Raw genomic sequence first — 15,708 nt, 5'->3', positions numbered from 1 at the left:
TCTCTCTAGTGGGCTTGAGTTCCATATTTTAAATAGATGTAGAGTACAATCCATCGACACCAGGCGACAGGGGCACCTGCTCAGGCTGCTGAGCAAATGCTACCAACTACTGATGGGTAATTTCAAGGCTCCTGTTCCTCTTTTAATGGTAATTTACCTTGAAGCCAGACTTGGACCCAACAGCCCCTCTGTATTAAAGGAATATATATGTGGAGCTGCCCTATGTAAAATTAAACAGGGTACAGGAGCAATTCCCTGGGTGCTTTTTAAGTTTGGCTCCTGCCTTGGTCGTCTCCAGTTTATTTCCTAGACATCTCTCTCTCTCTCTCTCTCTCTCTCTCTCTCTCTCTCTCTCTCTCTCTTTTATTTTTATTTTAAAAGCGTTTGGAAAGGGTCAAAAGTCTGGAGAAGGCGAAGTTTCGCCCCCGCCCACCCTGCTTTCTGTTTTCCTTTCCCTTTAACAGTAAACCATAAAACTAATTGGGGCGGGAGGGAGAGTGGAGGCAGTGGGAACTTCGCGGCGGAGACAATGGAAGCGCCGGAGGGAGGCGCGCGCGGGCCTGGGAACAGCCGCGGAGCGTCCACAGGTTCGAATCCTCTCCTGTTCACACGCCGGGAGACGCCGGAGAGGAGTGGATCCGGAGCTGCCAGTGTGGGCGGTGCGGCTGTTTGCAACGACTTCTCGCCTTTTCCCAAGGCGAGGGACCGCAGGCTTGTTGAATCCTTGTGCTCCCCTCTCCCCTTTCTATCTTACACATTTTCGAATTGGATTTCCTCCCCCTCTTCCTTTTTTGTAATTGCATGGAAAACGGAAGGAGACGCCCGAGAGAGAGAGAAAATTGGAATTTTGCAGGCAGTTTGGGTGGCTGGAGAGAAAGGGCCGGGAACGAACAAAAGCCGCCGAAGCAGGGAAGGGAAGGAAGCTGCTACGTCTGCCTTTGTCATACGCAAGCCGGAGAGCAGCAGGATCGGGGCCGCTGCTGGCTGGATGCAATGGTAATTCGGATCGAAAGAGCGGCTGGGTCTTCCTTTTGTTTCCTCTACCCCCACCCCCTCGAAATCAGAGTTTTGCAAGGATGGCAAAGGAAGGGGCCGTTCCGTGTCTGCGCTCTCTCTCCCCCCCCCGGCTTTCAGCTGTGGATGTGCGGGAGGGGACTTGAGAGGAGGGGGCACTTGGAGGGGGGGTGCTGGGGAGGGCGTCTGGTACGACTGCTGAATCCTCCTGCTCCGATGGGCCTCTGTAGAGCCTGGGATTTGCCTGGGTAACCTGTCCAGGGGAAACGGGGGCATCGATCGCTTTGCAAAGGGGGTGTGGGGTGGTGGTGGGAAGCCTGGGAAATCTTTGCAATGGGGAGGAGCGGGTGGGGGAGGGAAACAGGTCTCGTACAGCGCTGGAGGGGGGTGGGCGGGTGCGAAATAGGCGTGGATGGTGGTTGCAGGATTGATTTGGCATGTCCCCCACTTCTCTCCCCCCCCACTCCCGCCCCAATCTCTACTAAATTGCATCCAGCACGTATCTTTAAAACTGGAGGAACTGGCGCGCCCGGGGAGTGGGGGCGGGTTTGCTCCCCTGCGTGGGCTGGTCAGGTGAAATTTTGCAGGGCTTCCAAACAGCTGGGAGCTGTTGATTTTCCTGTATCCCCCCCCCCCGCTTTTTTAATCTGAATGATAAGAGTCTTAAACACACATGGGCGTTGGGAAACGGACGTTGGGAGCCCGCGGTTGCTCCGCCAGGGCCACGTTTGGAATGGTTTCGTGTACAGCATTGTGCCTAAGGAGGGGTGTTTGGTGCAAATCGCTTGTGCAAACGGGCCCTGTTTGGCCAGGTAGCTGGAACAGTAACTGACCCAAACGCCAGAGAGCCGGCGGAGTGATCGGCTGGGCAGCTGAAGCGCAAGTCCGGCTTGTTTCTGTGCCTGCCTCCTAAGGCGTCATGGGAATGCAAGGCGGCTTCTTTGGCTTGTTGCCTGGCCGTGGCCGTTGGAGCGGCGGTGGCCTCCGAAGCCAAAGGTGTGCCTGACTGGGAACCCGGATAGAGCGCACAAATGGACTTGGGAGACTGTAGCCAGGGTGGAACGACTGTTTTATTTAGACCCCGAAAAGCTTCTCACGTGTGTGTGTCTGTGTATGAGAAAATTGGGTAGTTGCAAGAAAGACCCCCAAAATGGAGGAATTGCCACCTTCTGTTGGATGGAAAGATGCTACGCCCTCGCCAGGGGCATCTTCCGTTCCTCCAAACAGGCGTAAATACCCAGAAGGGAAGGTAGGGGAATTATGGGCTGTTCCAGCACCTTTTCCAAAGCTACTTGGGGGTGGGCCTGTTTAGCACGGTAGCTTGTTTGCAGTTTTGCTGGCCTTCCAGGAGTTTCACAAACAGGGTGAGAAGGTGATCTCCATCGCTATTTGTTTTGCTATTGTAGCTAGTTGAGGCAGTTTTCTTACCGTCACCCCCACCCCCCAGTATATTTATCAAGACTCCTTTAAATAGCCATTTGTGGCAACATCCTGTGGCAATGAGTTCCAAAGATAGGCAGTGGGCCAGGAGGTACTTCCTCTTTTTGCATATATAAACATGGGAGCCTTGGAGGCCACTCCAGGCAGGATGCTTGATGAAAACTTAGTCTCCCTTTAGACCAAGACATTCTGAAGGAAATCAGCCCTGAGCGCTCACTGGAAGGACAGATCGTGAAGCTGAGGCTCCAATACTTTGGCCACCTCATGAGAAGAGAAGACTCCCTGGAAAAGACCCTGATGTTGGGAAAGATGGAGGGCACAAGGAGAAGGGGACGACAGAGAATGAGATGGTTGGATGGTGTTCTTGAAGCTACTAGCATGAGTTTGATCAAACTGCGGGAGGCAGTGGAGGACAGAAGTGCCTGGCGTGCTCTGGTCCATGGGGTCACGAAAAGTCGGACACGACTAAACAACAAGACCAAGACAGAGAAACTCCTGACTGCAGCCAGATACTACTAAGTCCAGTGCCACCTAGTGACCAGACTAAATAATGGCACTATCCACATATCTTGATATCTTTGTTTTAAAGGACCAATAATGAAATAAGTCAGCATTGTTGAAACAGCAGGTCATTGATTGATGTTACTCATTCATCACTAAATCTTAAACATTTCCAAATAACTTGACCCAAGAGAGTGATTGTCTGCAAAGTATCATTGCTGGGAGCCTTGCAAGATGGCTTGGTAATGTCTCAGAAAAGGTGAGCTTGCATTTGGCCAATTGCATTCTCAGGGATAGAGAAAAACACCAGTTTTTGTATTCCATATTCAATTTGAACATGTTGTGGGTGCTCAGTTGCTCCTTGGGTAAAAGCTGGAGCCTAGCCTTGGTCTGTTCACTGAGTTTGATATAAACTCTAAATATAGTTCTTGTACCAAATTGAATCGGCCCTAGAAATACAGTTGTAACTTCTGTTAGCTTGGAAAACTGAAGAAGCAACTTTTCCCAAGTTTGGAATGGATGTTCCTATTTGTCTTCCCGTTTGCAATATATCTGAGCCAAATCCAGTGGCATATCCAAAACCCAAGTTCTGTAGCTAAAAAGGGCAATGTTTGGGTCATGTTAAGGTTTCCTGTCCTGTGTGCCAATTCTCTCTGCTTTTTCATTTCCTTGAAGGTAGCGAGGGTGGATGGTAATATGGCAAAATATATGGTAATATATCCAGCATGCCTGGAATTCTGCTGCTGTAAAATGCTTTTACTATCAGTCATGAGTTCACCTGGTAGGCCAAAAGCAAACTGGGGTGTTGTTCAGTTGTGCAACAATGTCAGAGCAACGTCAGACAAGGAGAGTATCTCACTGTACCTGGGGTAGTGCCCCCCACAAACCAAATAGTGTCAACCTCCCAGTTCACCTAGATCAGCTGTGGACCTTTTCCAAGGTCTATCTAAAATCAGGGTGTAGAGACAAAAGGTTCCTTTCATGATGTTGATCTGTTTACAGTGGTACCTCAGGTTACATACGCTTCAGGTTACAGACTCTGCTAACCCAGAAATAGTGCTTTAGGTTAAGAACGTTGCTTCTGGATGAGAACAGAAATCTGGCTCCGGCAGCGGGAGGCCCCATTAGCTAAAGTGGTGCTTCAGGTTAAGAACAGTTTCAGGTTAAGTACGGACCTCCGGAACGAATTACCGGTAAGTGCTTAACCTGAGGTACCACTGTATTCTGTAATAGCCACAGGATAAGATTCTATTATTTCTCATGTCCTGCCCAGCTCCAGCCCTTTTCTTTCCTCATAGACAACATTATTAGCCTTATTCCCTTATTAGACTTGCCAATTCACTTGGTGGCCCATTCTCAACAAAGTACTTAACAGTCATCTCTGAAGAATTACCAGGATATTTAGGCTGTCCTGATCTGAAATACTATTAAAAGGTTGTGGATTTCCATAAGTAGTTGTTTGGATTCACTGAAACCTGCATTTAGATGCTGCTAGGGAAGGGTTCTGGGAGAGTGTTGTACCTTAGCAATCTTCTCTAACTTGTAACTCTCTGCTTGTGTTTTGAGGGGGGGGGGGTTGGCAGGTGTTGGCTATGGTATGGCCGACTTCTTTCTGTGATGTATTCAGCAACTGGGTTGAATCTTATTCTTGCGAGAAGACATTGGTGTCGTCATGGTCTAATTATTTTCCTTTTAATCAAGGTCACCAAGGGTTTATGGTCTGTGAGGAGCCTGGAACGAGCATCTGCAAAAGGGTTTCAGTGTTAAAATACTAGCTAGGCACTTCAGGTTTTTTGGTTTGCTTTTTTGTAATGTTTCTCTGCTTTGAAAAGAGTTCTGGAGTAGAATGTTGCTAGCATCCATTCTGAATCATGTATTCTACCTAGCTTGCGGTTGTTTGCACAAGTGCCGTGTATGTTGGCATCATAGAACTGCAAACGTGGGGCAGTGGAGATTGTGTCCTTTATCTTTGTAAAGGCAGCCTGCTAATCTGATCTCCCAAACGAAGACATGATGAATTTCAGTAATAGGTTTAGAGGATGTGCTTCTGCGGGGTCGTCTTGCACATATCAAGCAAGATAATTCACATTTCCAAAGCGTGGTAGTTCTGCTTTTGAGCCTCTGATAGCATTTATCTTCACCTGGCATGTCTTAATTGTTGCAAGAACTTTGCCTCCGTGAAAAACGCATTTCTCCTTGTCTACCTTGAGTCCAGATTCATGGATCTAAGTCAAGACTGTCCCCTGTGTCCCCAATCTGTCTTCCAATAATGTACCTGATTGATGTCATCCATGAAGACCTCCTTTTATGCCTTGGACAAGTTCTGTCATCTTCCTTTGAAAAATCTCAGAAGCTGTTGCGATTCCAAATGGCAAGCATTGAAGAGTGTGATAGATGGCATCGGTGTATAACTCTGGTATTTGGTGCTTGCCAGAAACTGCTTGAGGCATCCAATTTAGTAAATACTTTGGTTCCTGTCTCTTTTGGGAGAAAGTCCTCAAGTGATGGTAGCACTTCATTACAACTTCATTAAGTTTCTTCAGATATATACGGATTCATATCCTCCCCCTCCCATTATGGAAACCATCGATTCACACCATGGACCATACATAAACAATGTCCCTTCATCTTTCATTGCTCCATTTCCACCTTGTTGAGTAAGGGATGGGGAGTCTAAGGGCTGTCTTGTATGGTTTGATGTCTAAACAAAGCTGTGTGTACAGAATCTCCTCCTGTTAGCAGGCCAGTTTCTCCAGCCATACACTGTTTTCAGCAGTCCCATTCCAGCAGCTACTCTGCGACTGAGGAGGTTATGTAGTTATGATCCCATATCACATACATGGCAAACATATAACTGCTCTTCTTTGGTATCATTGTGCTTTAAATATATAGTGTGAATGTGAACCTCCCAAGGATTCCAGAACCTCCCTGCACTGGATAAGGCAGAAACCCTTTTACACATCCAAGGGGAAACCTAGACTCTTGGTTGCTTTGTTGCACAAGCAAGGACAAGGTGTGTGTCTTTACTGAATGTGGAGCCAAAATAAAAATGGCGCTCTCCTGCTGTGGTCACTTTTTGCTTCATCCGTGTGCAATAGGAAAATGGTCTGTTTTGTGTGCACTTCCTACATGGCGCTCTTACAACTGGACAACTCTTATTTTTCCACCCCTTACCTTTTTCTTATTGCTGTAGAGTGTTTTTTAAGAATATACTAGCCCAGTTGTTGGATCACACCAAAGGTCTATCTAGGCTAGCATTCTGTTCTCCCAGTGGTCAAGCAGATGGGAAGCCCACAAGCAGGACCTGCGTGCACTAGTGACCCCTGGTGCTGCAACTTCCCAGGGAGGAGATTGCCATCACCTTTTCATATCCTTCTGCAAGGTTTCTTATTGGCTGATAGTTTGTCTGGAGAAGACAATCCATGAGCCCAGCTATGGATAACACGCTAAGTCCAAACCATGGCTTAGCTTGCAGCAACACAGCAGGAACCAAGGAGGAGCAAAGTTTGCAATCTCCTTTCCGGGAGCTTGTAGGTTTGCCTGAAGCCATGGTTTGGCTTGGTGTTCCATGCGAATAGAACCATAAATCACTTGTGTTTACGTATCTCCTTCCTTTTTCCTCCCGGAGAAATATTGAATTGCTAATGGGTCCTCACACCTGGGTTGCATTTTGTTGCCCTTCTGGGTTTTTTGTTCTTCTCTGTATTCAAAGATCAGCCTTGGCTCTTTCTGTGATGGGAAAATGCTCTCCCGAGTGCACATTGGAGCTTTTTATTTGGTTCCCCCTTCAGGCGTGAACATAGTAATTGCTGAGAAGGTGCGCAGGGAGAACTGCTTAATCAAGGAGCCCTGGCTGATTGCGCTGGGACTCTTTTATTTGGCTCTGGGGCTGATCCTGCTGTCGCCTGACTTGGCACCTGTGCCTGCATTGAGGATGTGTGTCAGTGTGCAGGATCCTGCTCTCTTGAGTTTTTTAATTAAGCCGTGACTTAGCTTCAGGCAGAAGACTTGCTTGAAACCCATCTGGATTTTTTAATTTAGGTGGCGATTGGGGGAGCTGTGGCTTCTCTGCCCCCTGCTGTCTGGAGTGGTGTCTTTAAGCAGGGAGAGATGTGGGGTCTCTACTTTGCATGAAATCCCCATTTCCCAGCCCTGGAAGCGCAAAGTGGGGGCGGGGGCTCTGCTTGCTTATAGGGGATGGAATGTTGATTGATTATTCTACATGCTGCTGATCAGAATCTTGAAATTCTGAATGCTACATGAATCCACCCTGTTGGGGATTGAGCCTTGGACCTTCTATGGCTCTTCTCCTCTATCTAGATCAGGGTGGCCAACTCCCAAGAGACTGCGATCTGGGGAGTTCAGGTCAAAGTTGTTGAGTTTTTTTAGGGGTGCAGGGCAAACATGTTGAGCTTTGGGGGGAGCCAGTGATCTACCACAGACATCCAGTGATCTACTGGTAGATCATGATGTACCTGTTGGACATGCCTGAAATAATGACTGTGGTCTCTTGGAGAGCTGGGCTGCAGAGGTGAAACCGAAGCTCCGTCATGATAAAGGCCCAGTCCCAAGGCAGCTGGCATTTCAGTGCTTCGTAGCTGGGGCTCATGAGAGATGTTGCCCATGCTACGCACCCTGCTATAGGAGAAGGCAGCATGGCTCCCCTCCAGATGTTGTTGCACACCAAGTACCATCAGCCCCTGCCAGCGCAGGCAAAGGCACCATGGGAGTTAATAGTTTCAGCAAGAATTGGAGGGCACCTCATTGAGCTCTTCTGTGCAGGAGCGGCACTGCAGCAGCAGCCTCTGAGAGGGAGTGTTGCCACTGCTGTGTACTGGGAAGAGGCAGGGGGGTGAGATGAGGTCAAGGGTCGGGGTGGTGCAGGGGCCCTGCCGGTGCCCCTGCCAGCCCCAATCTTACTGCCATGGGAAGTGGCAGCAACTTCTCCCCTCAATAAGAAGATGGTTGAGTTGGAAACAGTGCAGAAAAGTGTGAACAAAATTCCAAAGAGGATGGAGCGCTACTCCCCTGTGAAGAAAGCTTGCAACGTTTGGGACTTTATAGTTTAGGGGGAAAGGCAGGTAAAAGGCAACATGATAGAAATTTATATAATTTGCATGGCACAGAGAAAGCGAATAGAGAGAAGTTTTTCTCCCCGTATCGTAACACTAGAATTTGTGGACGTTGAATGGAGCTGAATGTTGGAGGTGAACGTCAGGACAGATGAAATACTTTTCACACAGCGCATAGTTAAAACTATGGAACTCCCTCACCCAGGAGGCAATGATGGCCACCAACTTGGATAGCTTTAAAAGAGTATTGGACAGATTCATGAGGGAGAAGGCTATTGATGACTACTAGCCGTGATCACTATACTTCTGAGTACCAGTTGGTATGTCCATTCTGAGAAGAGGATTTGTGACTAGAAGGGCCATGGGCATGATCCAGCAGGCTCATCTTCTGCCTTCTGGGCCAGCCACACTTAGTAGGCTACAGGCTGTTTATATTTGCTCTCTAGAATACTCCGTGCTGCTTTATTGGTAAGAATTGCCATAAGAGTGTCTAAAAGAGTCTGGGTGTTGGCTCAAGCCAACGGCCCACCGAGTCCAGCATCCTGTTCTCACAGTGGCCTGCCCCATATGTCTTTGGGGCAGTGTTTGAAATTCGGCAGGTGCATTTTGCACCTGGCTATCGGCCACTTGCGACCCAGTGAAGATGCCCAGGTGTCAGGATTGCACCTGACGTCTCCACCTTCTGGAGGTGCGTGTCTTAGATCCTACCTGTTTTCACACAGCAACAACACATCCTGTAGAATTCTGACTGTGATATTTTATCTTCACAATCGGAATAAATTTCAAGGACCAAAAAGCTGTATCCAAAAATCTGGCCCCAAAATGGCAAGTAGACATTCTGTTTTGGCAGTTGTAACCCTGGTTTTAAGGAGCCATTTGGCACCTAGCTTATATATGAGTTTCTAACACTGCTTTGTGGGGAGCCCAAATGCAGGATCTGAGCACCACAGCACATTTATGTGTGACACTGTAATTTATGAGGAAATAGCAGCCGCTTTGGTCTGGTTTTCATTGAGGTGGTTGACTTTTGTCTGGGCTGTACCACTAAGCTGAGGCCTCACCTCATGGAATGCCTTCTTCCCCAGGTTTGTTTTTAAAATCCCACGTGAAAGATGTCAGGGAGAAAGCTAAGCAATAACCTTTCATCTTGATCTGCTAGTTTCCTGTGGTCAATGTTTTTTTTAAAAAAACAAAAACAAAACAAAACCAGAGTGTTGGAATTTTCATTTTATTGCAGGAAAGAACGTTCCATCATGTGAGCTGGTCCCCTTCAGTCATGAAGTGAGGCAACCACCTCTTGTGGGAGTAATGGCCCTTTGGTTTGCAGATGTTCTGTTTTCCTGCACTGGTTTCTGTGGCAGGCATTTTAGGGTGATGATATCGGTGTGAATGCAGTCTCTGTTGTCTAGCAGGGAGCCTGCCATGCCACATTTCAGGCCTTCCATTTTAAGGGTTTTGTGTGGGGTTTTTGATCTGGAGATAATGAGGTGGTTGCCGGCAGCCCCTCAGTCAAGTGTTTTCATTTGCTAGGACAGCCTGTTGGAATGAGGGCGGTTGGGGGGGGGCTGGCTCTGTGTGGGAGACCTCAGAGCTGCAGATGGTGTGTCCTGTTGTGGTGATCAGCCTGCAAATGACCGTGAGGCAGGGGAGGGGGGCAACTGATCCCCCTCGCTGCTGCTGCTGCACTGGCAAAAACTGGTCTTGTGTTTTCCTCTTGGAAATGGAGATAATGGTCGTTGGGGAGTATGGAATTCTGCCTGCGTTAGGGGAGGAGGAGGAATTCCAGGACTTGACATTTCTGAATGTAAGGTACTAGCTTTTATCGCTGGCTGCTGTGATGTCTGTTTTCTGGAAAACTTTTAGCTGTAATGTCCAATGCCCCCCCCCCCGCCCACAAGAGCAATCCTGCTTAGCCTGTTTATTTTATTACACATTTAGTAAAGCTAAAAACTTTGCAGCTGCCATGCCTGCCTGATATTTTTGCAATGCGTCGTTACAGAGAAACAAAAGTAGTAGGAAATTTTCGGTCCCATGACGCCAGCTTGCTAATCTGTGCGATTCTCCGTTTTAATCGCAAAACAAGAGTCTTGCGGCACCGTTTTAAAAGACAGACAGTTTTTATTGTGGCAGAAAAACACTGGAACCAACTTGGTCACATATGCCTCCATAAAAGCTGAGGCACTGTTGAATCCCTTGGGCGTTTAGATTCCACAATACTATTTTTCTCCCCCTGCTGCAGCAAGGCTACCCTTCTAGAACTGGCTGTAATTATAAAATTGCGGCCTTTACCTCCCCTTTGGTGTACCTGTGGGACTCGGGCCGTATCCTTCTCACCAGCCCTGCTCTGCACTCGTGTCCAGGAGTTTTTGCTTTGGTTTTAATGCATCTTTCAGCTGTGATGTGTTTTTTGGCTGGACGGAGGACAGAGAGATGAGTGGGTTGGGGATGTATGGGGAAACTGCCTTTTGTGTGGCTGGTATGTAACTTTCTGTACAAAGGGGAGGCTCTTGCCTCTTGGTCTGGCTGTTCCCAATTTTGTCTTTTGGCCTGCCCACCAGTGGCATGTGGCCAGTGTTAGAAACTGGGATATATGTTAGGAAACAAATGCCACCTTAAACCAAGGTTACAGTCGCTAAAATGGAATGTCTAGCTGCCAATTCGGGGGCAAGACGCCGCTAAAGTCTTATTTTTCAAAGGATGGACTGACTGTGATTGGTTCTCAGTTACACATCTGGCTAGTTCAGATGACTACCTTGAGCTAGGTTAAGAGCTTTGGGAGAGCTTTAAGAAGACACGTCACTTGAACCAGGGACAATCCACAAATATATTGGCCAATTCCAACCTCTTTTTCTTAACTGCGTCTGCTCCTGCTCAGGCTGCACAGAAAAAGCAATTTGGTTCCTGAACTTCATTCCGATTGTGCAGATAAAATATAACTGAGAGAATCCTACAGCGTGGGTTATTAGTCTGTGAAAACAGTCCAGACCCTCCCGGCAAGCAGTTTCTGGTCTAATTAATTTAGTTTCTAATGGAAAATTGACACCTTTCTCTCTAAAGGCTCCCATGTTGTGAGTAATACTTGAACAGAGTTGTGCTTTGCTGCACACTTGTAGGGGCAAGAAAAAGGTGAGACATTTATATGGAGAGATATTTATGCACTTAAAAACATGTGGTGTCATCCTAAGGAAGAGACAAGAGGTGGCCTGTCCTTTTGGAATAACTTTGTTGTGGTTTGTGAATGTGCTGCAGAGGGACACATAGGGGAGCAGTTTGCTTTCGCCTTATCTGCAGAGGCCTGGGAGTCCTCAGACTTTCTCCTTCTCATCCCCATCACCCCCCCCCCACCTGCTGCTGTTCTAACAACATCTTTGCCCCTGTGGTTGGTGGCAAGGAGGGCCGGCCTGGTGTTGCACGTTCTCCACAGGGGGTGGGGCTGGTTGCAAAGTGATGGACGGGAGGCGAAGATGACCCTATTGTGCAAACCCAGCTAGGCATGATCATTTCCTTTAAGCCAGAGAAAATCCTGCTTGGGAGCGCCGTTTAGCACTCCTGCCTGATGGCTACAGATGGCGGCAAGCAGAGGATGGAGTGTGTGTGTGTGTGCGCGCGCATGTTTGGGGTGTAGCCATGAGCACCTCAGCTGGGGAGGCAGGTGCTGAGCTCCTGCGTTACTGCAGATTTTGTAAACGGCTCCCACCTGTTTCTCCCATCAGCAGGTGCACAGTGGACTGCCTCTCTTCTTAATGCTACAATAGACTTCTTTAAAAAAACAACAGCAAAAAACTTTTGCTTAACAGATAAGAACACAAAGAGACAGCTGGATCAGTCCAATGGGCCCATCCAGTCTAGTTCTTAAGTTATGTATTTTTGTATTGTAAACCGCCCTGTAGTCCTTGGGTGAATTTAATAATAATAATATAGCATCCAGTTCTCACAGAGGCCATCTCCATGTTTGTGGGAAACTAAGAGGCAGGACCCCAGCACAGAAGCAGCTCTTCCCCTCCTGCTGTTTCCAGCAACTGGCATTCAGAAGCATTGCTGCTTCCGGCCATGGAGGGCAGAACATAGCCATTGTGGCTAGTTAGCCCAGAAAGTCTTATAGGACCATCATGGCACCTGGCTGGGGCTGATGGGAGTCGTAGTCTAGGACAGTGTTTCCCAACCTTGAGCCTCCAGCTGTTTTTGAACTACAATTCCCATCATCCCTGACCACTGGTCTTGCTAGCTAGGGATGATGGGAGTTGTAGTCCAAAAACAGCTGGAGGCCCAAGGTTGGGAAACACTGGTCTAGGATGCCTGGTGGGAGCCAGGTTGTCAAATGCTGCCCTAGTTGAGCTGTGGGATGCGTTGTCTTGCTCTGGTTTGTCTTTCCGGTGCAGGCAGAGGAATGCCTTTGTTTCACAAGGATGCAAGGAGAGGCCTTCTCAGTCATGTCTGTCTAGTCCAGCAGTGGCCTAGCAGATGCTGTCAACCAAGGCAGGCTGTGAGGGCCGCCATCTTCCCACCTTGTTTGCGCTCTGTACCTTGTACTCAGAGCTCCCTCCAAGCATTCTGTTTAGTTAGCACGCCTAATTTTCCTGGGTGGGTTCATCCTCTTTCCATGAGTTTGTCCACTCCTTTAAAAGAAAGAAATGATCAGACTTGTCGCTATATCGCGTGGTATTGAATTCCATGAAAATTTATGTCCCAACTGCGCAGTGCATACAGTCGTACCTCAGAAGTCGAATGGAATCCGTTCCCAAAGTCCTTTCAACTTCCAAAACGTTCAGAAACTAAGGTGTGGCTTCCGATTGGCTGCAGGCACCACAACACTCACTTCTGGGTTTGCGGCGTTCGGGAGCCAAAACGTTCGACTCGCAAGGTGTTTGACTTCCGAGGTACGACTGTACCATGGTTCCTTCTTTTGCACCTTCAGAGAAACCTCTTTCCGCTGCTGAACCTAGAAAACTCCCTGATCCTTGGATGAACAGCCCACCTGCTTTGCCACTATCTACTCCCAGCAGTGTTCAAAATCCACCAGGCGCATTTTGCAACCAAGTGAAGATGCCCAGGTGCCAGGATAGCGCCAGATGTCTCCACCACCCGGAGGTATATGCCTTGGATCTTGCCTGTTTTCACACACTAGCAACACATCCTGTGGAATTCTTTCCATTGTATTTTATTGGCACAAGCAGAACAAATTTCAGGAACCAAAAAGCTGCCCCCAAAATGGCAACTAGGTACAGTGGTACCTCGGGTTAAGCACTTAATTCGTTCCGGAGGTCCATTCTTAACCTGAAACTGTTCTTAACCTGAAGCACCACTTTAGCTAATGGGGCCTCCTGCTGCTGCGCCGCCGGAGCACGATTTCTGTTCTCACCCTGAAGCAAAGTTATTAACCTGAGGTACTATTTCTGGGTTAGCGGAGTCTGTAACCTGAAGCGTATGTAACCTGAAGTGTCTGTAACCCGAGGTACCACTGTACCACTGTATTTTAACCAGTATCTACAGTATATATTTTAACCAGTATCATACCAAGCCAACAGTTGTGGCCAAAGAACCCTGGGAAGTGTAGGTGCTGAGAGCTGCAATTGACAACTGTTTGTTACGGTTGTTTTCATTTACTGAATTCGCCCCCAGAAAGGCTAAATACAGCCTGGCATTCTGATGCAAGCATCTTTGCCTTGGCTGGATCTGCACTGATTCTTGCCTTCCTGGAAGATTTGGAAGTGGGCGGAAAGGGAAGCTGTTCTGATCTGCTTCGCTTCGTAAGCTGGGGAAGAGCCCACCCGCTTCTCTCACCCCCGCCCCCAGATCTACGATAATTACGCCTCTTTGGGTAACTGTTGCACCAATAACTGTCAGCTCTTTAAATCGACGAATTAGTAGAACGGTGACGAGGCGGCTGCTAATTGCAACCAAGAAAACCCCCAAGTTAGTTAGTCTACCATTATAAAACCATGTAATTAAATTCCAAACTATTGCTTGCAATCAATTATTTACAGCCAGCCGTGTTCTGCAGACACAAACAGACGGCAACCAAGGGCGAGGGACCAGATGCTTCGTCTGAGCTTCCTGGTTCTGGAGCACCAGAGAAGAGCCCCAAAACAGTGGCAAATTACTGCTTTAAATTGAAGCAAGGAGACAAGCTCAGTGACTCTTAAAAAAAAAACAAAAAATGGATGATTCTTAGTTTTTGAAATGCAGTTGTGGTGCCGCTACCCAGAACACCGGAAGATGCTTTGTATTCGGTTCAGCATCTCATCCATTCAGCGGAAGACTATCCGTTTCAATTGGGAGGGTCTTGGGGAGAAGGAAGTCTCCTCTGTCAACTGGCAACCTGATCCTTTAATTAGATTTAATTAGAGATTCTGGGGCTTGAACCTGGGACCTTTTGCATGCAAATCATGTATGTTCTGTGCTGCTGAGCAACAGTCTTCTTAAATGGACAGACTCCTACCGGACCAGAGAGTACCTCTCCAGCTACTTTTTGTTTTTAGATGGCACTTGGAGTGCCAATTTGAGCACTGTCAGGGAAGGGGCTGCGGCTCAGTGGCATCTCCCGATAAAGCTGGGAATGCCCCCTGCCTGAAACCCTGGAGAACCACTGCTGGTCAGTTTAGTCAATGGTCAGACTTGGTATTTCTGGAATTCCTGTGTTCCTTAATGTCATTACCATGTTCAATCAGGTAAATGGTTTTGGTCATGGCTAGTCTGGCCCCTCTGGGATGAAGCTCCCAAGCAGGACATGGAAGATGATGGACCTTACCTGAGTGTTTGTCCTCAGCATTAGACCTTCAGATGTACAGTACCACTGTACAAGGAGGTTCCATTTTAGTGAGCTTGGGACATAGTGGTTGGATCTCTTAAGCCAAGTGGCCGCCAGCTTATTGTAACGGCATAGCTGTGCAACCCCAGCAGGACATTTGCTGCCTGCCAGACTTGTGTTGCAGCCTTCCAAGTGACAGTCTTGGCAATCCCTGTGCGTTAGCAATCCCGAGTATCCGGTTCATAGAGGTGTCTGGCCTTCTGAATGTGGATGTTCCACTTGACTATCATAGCAATTAGCTGGTCAGTACAACTCCAAGGCTTGATGTGGTAGCCTTGATGTGGTAGCACTCTGCAATATTCAGCTATAGGGCAGCTATCATTGAATGCAAGGCAGTCAATTGACAGTAATTAGCAGGTCAATTGTCCATTGTCCCAGCTCTATAGACCCTTGGGCTATCTCGCCTTTCAAGTTTACTAGCTCTGCAAGAAGAATCAAATGTGAATTTGTTAATAGTTGAGTTGTGAAACTGAGTAACAAGGTACAGTGGAATGTGCTGGTTGCCAGACTGCTGTGATAGAATCATAGAATTGGAAGGGATCCTGAGGGACATCTAGTCCAACCCCCTGCAATGCAGGAATCTCAGCTAAAACACCCTGTCCACTAGCTACTTCATTCAAGGCACCTGCCCAACCACCCCAATAAGAAACCAGCCCCTCTCTGGCCCAAACCATCCACTCTTACTTTAAAAACCAATTTGGATGGACTCATTCCTATTTGGCAGCAGAAGGAAGCTGAGTCAAATGGGGATGACCTCTTAAGTGAGCCTTCGCCAACCTGGGGCCCTCCAGGTGTTTGGACCACACCTTCACAGTGTTTCTTAAACTTGGGTCCCCAGTTGTTAATGGACTACAACTCCCATCATTCCTGACC

The 15,708-nt window shown here is 47.9% G+C and overlaps 1 protein-coding gene across 1 annotated transcript in view; it reads left to right on the top strand.

Moving 5' to 3' along the window:
- Nucleotides 1–610: 610 nt before the first annotated feature.
- VANGL2 (VANGL planar cell polarity protein 2) overlaps nucleotides 611–15,708 on the top strand; it is a 40,948-nt gene continuing 25,850 nt past the window's right edge. Inside the window, exon 1 of the mRNA XM_082203708.1 lies at nucleotides 611–996. The gene's annotated coding sequence lies outside the window, so the exon portion shown is untranslated. The remainder of the gene's footprint in view (nucleotides 997–15,708) is intronic.

This window comes from Podarcis vaucheri, assembly GCF_965113315.1.
Source record: "Podarcis vaucheri genome assembly, chromosome: 16".
Classification (NCBI taxonomy): domain Eukaryota; kingdom Metazoa; phylum Chordata; class Lepidosauria; order Squamata; family Lacertidae; genus Podarcis; species Podarcis vaucheri.
This window is presented reverse-complemented; position numbering and strand designations above follow the sequence as displayed.